The sequence below is a fragment of the Tachysurus fulvidraco genome, chromosome 26 (genome assembly GCF_022655615.1).
Source record: "Tachysurus fulvidraco isolate hzauxx_2018 chromosome 26, HZAU_PFXX_2.0, whole genome shotgun sequence".
Taxonomy (NCBI): domain Eukaryota; kingdom Metazoa; phylum Chordata; class Actinopteri; order Siluriformes; family Bagridae; genus Tachysurus; species Tachysurus fulvidraco.
In genome coordinates, this window is record NC_062543.1 from 3,301,184 (window position 1) to 3,306,473 (window position 5,290).

The 5,290-nt window shown below is 37.0% G+C and overlaps 1 long non-coding RNA gene across 1 annotated transcript in view; it reads right to left on the bottom strand.

The window, feature by feature from the left end:
- Window positions 1-2,170: 2,170 nt before the first annotated feature.
- LOC113641253 overlaps window positions 2,171-5,290 on the bottom strand; it is a 77,460-nt gene continuing 74,340 nt past the window's right edge. The window contains exon 4 of the long non-coding RNA XR_007139577.1: window positions 2,171-3,252. This is a non-coding gene — a long non-coding RNA (uncharacterized LOC113641253). The remainder of the gene's footprint in view (window positions 3,253-5,290) is intronic.

The following is a 5,290-nucleotide window of genomic DNA, read 5'->3' on the forward strand; positions in this document are numbered from 1 at the left end:
ATAGAAAGCATAGAACGTCAAGTTGCTGTACTCCTGTATCTCTGATTCTAACTGATGTTGCACAGTTTTATAAGCTATAAACAGATATAAAGTAAAGATATAAAGCTTTATAGTTATATAGACGTTATATATAAAGGCTTTATTCACTCTGTATTAAAGAACAAATCTCTTCTGTTCTCTTTGTGTTGTTTATAAAGCAACGTTTATCCCCAAACCTGAATATAGACCCTTTATTTATTTATTTATTTATTTATTTATTTATTTATTTATTTATTTATTTATTTATTTATTTAGACTTTGTCCTTTACAATGTCTGATTAGGAGTGAGGTGTGCGTGTGTGTGCGTGTGTGTGCGTGCGTGCGTGCGTGTGTGTGTGTGTGTGTGTGTGTGTGTGTGTGTGTGTGTGTGCAGCCCAGCATTAATGAAGCAGCACTGTGTGACTCTGACACACTCTGACAGGGTTTGTCTGCACCTGTCTGTCCTCAGCAATTTGAGCACACACACACACACACACACACACACACACACACACACACACACACACACACGCATCTAGACATCATATTATATCAGATCATGTCAGTGTGACACGAAGCAACGCTTTGCCTCTGCATCTGAATTCTGCTCACACACACACACACACACACACACACATACGGGAGCGAGATGATGACATCCTGAAAGACGCGGGAGTAAACGAGTAATAAATCATAAACAAATAAATATACACTGTTTATGTAAAGTCTCAGATTTAGTTCAAGTGTTTTCAAAGTTTTCAAATTAAAAAGAACAAAATATTGTGATTAATTGCAGCATGATAAAGTTTAATATTAACTCAATAGAAGGACTTTCACAAATCTCGAGGGTCTTTGGGGTTTTTATCCCTCTCATTTTTTCTCATGATTTTTATTGCATCATTATTTGGTCATGTGTTTGTTTTTGTTTTTGTTTTTGTTTTTGTTTTGTTTTGTTTTTCCCTGATATTGAATATTTTTTCCTGATAGTGACTCAGGCTGTTTGTTCTCCAATACACGAAGCACCTTAAAGGAAAACGTCATCCTGCGACATGCTAAATGTGTTTATGTGGAAAGATTTATGATGTGAATATGTTTATCTTGTGGTGCCATATTTATGTTAATCGTGTGAGACGTTACTGTTTGCGTGTCACGCTGAAACATAACAGAACTGTGCTGACGGTGGCGTTAACATGATGTTAGTATGATGCTTTAGAAGCTGATCTATTGATGCTTGTGCAGAGTTGGAGAGACTAAAGGACTAAAGCGCCGCTGCATCCTTTCCATCCTTCGATCCTACTAGCACATCGATCAGCATGGAAATGTGGGTAATTCTGTGGGTAAATACTGAAAATATAGCATGAAAGAAGTGTATTGGAATTTTATTAGAAATAAATTTATTTCAGGGTAGGTTTTTCTTTTAAAGTTTTTTTTTTATCTATTAACCAAATGGGGTACAAACTTTTGCACCCGTTTATGTCGGCAAGTTTTTATTTCTGTTTAGGTCTCGGAGGGAATCAGCGCACCAATGAGTGCTAATGTTGCTGTTATGACATCACCACGAGGCCCAGTAATGACATCACTTATAAGCCAATAGGATCACAGCTGATCACTCAGGTGTGCACAGACCAGACCAGACCAGACCAGACAAAACAAGACCAGACCAGACCAGAACAGAACAGAACAGACCAGACCAGACCAGACCAGACCAGAACAGACCAGACCAGACCAGACCAGACCAGACCAGACCAGACAAAACAAGACCAGACCAGACCAGACCAGACCAGACCAGACCAGACCAGACCAGACCAGACAAAACAAGACCAGACCAGACCAGACCAGACCAGACAAGACCAGACCAGACCAGACGTCAGGACAGACGACGGCCGTCACTGCTAATCACGTTTTTAAAAAATCACACCACCTGCTTCCTTAATTCACTGTGACACGAGTCAGCGGTTAGCTTTACCTCACCGAATAGCTCACGTTACGTCCTGAGGTGTTTAATGAACCCGACTCTGAGTCACTAATCAGGCTGTTTGTTTTCATTAAAGTGTATCTTATACACTATACTATTATTATTATTAACACTAATATAACCGTCCTACAAATACCACTGAAGCATAATAAACAGTCCATGAACCGCAGACCGGAATTATTGGCACCCTCCTTTTGAGGCTGGTTTTATTGACATTATATACAAAGCTCAATATGAATAGAAAATAAATAATAAACAAAATAAAATGGTTTTCATTTAAACAGCTGAGGAAATTATGTACTTGCCCCCTGTGATATCAAATTTCCCCTTAGTTGTATATGTTGCAAAAGTATTGGCAAGGGGAATTTCAAGAGAAAAGAAATTGTGCTCTGTAAAATTATGTTACATATAATATAATATTTAGTTGTTTATTTATTATTATTTGTCTGTCTGTCTGTCTGTTTGTTTGTTTGTTTGTTTGTTTAGTCCTCCAATTCTTTTACATATATTAAGCTATTTATAAATATAAGATTTAATTCTCTGTTTTTTATTTTTGCTTTTAAACAGTATTTTTTATTTAAATGTGTTTCAAAGAGTATTTAAAATGTTTTTATACAGTATTTTATTATATATACGTTTAAAATATTCAATGTAATTTTTTTATTTAAGATTTAAAACTGTATTTTTAAAAATTTCACACAGTATTTGTTTGAAATCTAAGTTTTAATCTGTATTTATTTGTTTTTAAAAATCAAACAACTGTTTCAATCAGTATTTTAAAATGATTTTATACAGTATATATTAAATATGTTTAAACTGTATTTTAAAATATATACTCTGTGAAAAAAAAGTGATTAAACCTGTACTGTACCTTTTCTAATCTTTTGCACAGTGTGAACCTCCTAAGATGTATCAGGTGTCATTTTAAAGGTGTGTACAGTCCTGTTATTTATCTTAAATCTCCATTAGAAGGTGAAATATTAAAGGGAAAGTACAGTTTAATACTTTTGTGTAGCTCAGCTCAGCTTGTGTTTATTAGTCAGATAGCTAGAGCTCTCTGTTCATCATCTCTGTTTCTTCGTCTTCCTCTTTAATCCTCCCTCCGTCCTCCCTCGGTGATGTCGACATGCTGCCTGTTAGGACGCTGGGATTCAAAATCATCCGTGACAAAAAGTGTCCATGTCTCTCACACCTCGACAGGACGTGCTCGGTAATAAGGAGAACGAGACGGAGAGTGGATCCGACATCATCCACGGGTCCTGTGTGACATTATTACAGAAAAAAAAAAGAAAAAACTCTGTGACTAATTTGTCTCCCCACACTTTTTATTCCTGCTTTGCTTAACGCTTGACATTTACAAAGTAAAAGAAAATGCGCTTCTGGAATTAATTGTTTTTTACACAGGTCAGACATTAAACACATTAATTGTGAAAAAGTTCCATTAAATCTTCCTTGGCTCCGAGTTTAAAAAAAAGATTTTTGACAATTTTTTATGATCTATCTGGAGAATTATTGGTACTAAACTCCTACTAAAGAGGTTCCTTGGGGTTCTGTGGCAAATAGGATCCCGGAAAATCTTCTTTATAGAACCACTGTAGAGCGACAGACCTTTCTATATTAAAAGGGTTCTAGAATTTACGTAGGGTGCCATTACTTTTTTTTTTTTAAACGTAGTCTGTAGGCCATTTTTCATAACACGGTTTTGTTGTTAGTGGTTGAAAAAAAAAAAATTATACTGTGTTTGAAGAAGAAGAAGAAGAAGAAGAAGAAGAAGAAGAAGAAGAAGAAGAAGAAGAAGAAGACGATGATGAAGAAGAAGATCTTACGTAGATTAAAGTGCACCACTGAGTTCTTTACAATGACTCCTTCAAAGAAGTTCTAGATAAAGAACAATATATATATAAAGTGTACATCTACACCTATATCGATGAAGGTTCTTCAATCTCTATTTAAAACCTTACAAATTTTATGTACATAGAGAGGCTTGGGGAATTTGGATCCTCCAGGTTTCATTGAGAAGTTAAAGGTTCTCAGGGTCCTGAACTTAAAACGAGTCTTCAGCATGTCTCTCTGGAGGTCTAAAGGAACCTCACCGCCAAGACAGAATTCCAAACAGAATTGTTTTAAAATAATAATATTCCCTGAAAAAAATTCTCTCTAGAACGTTTGATGGTTTCTCTTTTACACTTGGAACAAAGTAGAGGTTTCTCTGAAGTTTTCTTTTGGATGGAGAAAGATTTTTAGGTTTGAGTGTTTCAAGGAACCCTTGAAGAACCCTAATTTCTCAGATTTTAGCCTTTAAATAATGTTATTATTATAATGGTCTATTTAATTGGATCACCTAATGAAGGGGAATTTTTAACCTTATAATGGGGAACAGTTTGCCCTAGAACATTGTGTTTGGCTTCCACACTGAACTATTAGACCAGATAAAGGTTCTAGATGGATCACTGCGCTGGACAGAACGATGTTGAGCATGTATTTCTGTCAGATGTTGTACAATAAAATTCCTGCATTGCGCCATCGGTCTGCTGAATCCCCCAGTGTGTTCTCCACCCGAGCTTTTCTATAAACGGTGGACAGCGGCGGTGTTTGTGCCGTCCCGGTTCTCCCAACACAACATCGCCTCTGTGTTGCGTCCGCTGCTCAGCAGATGTTGCCTTGTTTGTGAAGGTACCATGGCAACATCACAACAAACGGCCGATGCAGATGAGCCAATAAGGGCTGCACCATTCTTCCACTCCAATCACCTTTTTCTTTTCACAGCACCACGTTCACACAGCTTCATCTCACACCAGATGTAGGACTAATGCTAAAATTCATACAGCATAAGATTTACACCACAGGGTCATGGAAATAATGGCAAAATAACATAATCAACCAAATAAAACAGCAAAAAAATACTTTCTTACAATTTGACATTTGTTATCCGAAGTGAGAGACCGAGCAGGTATATTTCTCAAAGTCCCAGGGCATGATGTTGCTAGGATTTGAACTCATGACCTTCTGAAACTGAACCAATAAACCAGCACATCTCACTTGTTCCCTTTATGAGCATGGTTAACGTCAGCTCCTTAAAATGTCTGTCTGTCTCTCTGTCTGTCTCTCTGTCTGTCTCTCTGTCTATCTCTATCTGTCTCTCTGTCTCTGTCTGTCTATGTCTCTCCTTCTTTCTCATTCTGTCTCTCTGTCTATCTCTATCTGTCTCTCTGTCTCTCTCTCTGTCTGTCTCTCTGTCTCTGTCTGTCTATGTCTCTCCTTCTCTCTCATTCTGTCTCTCTATCTGTCTCTCTGTCT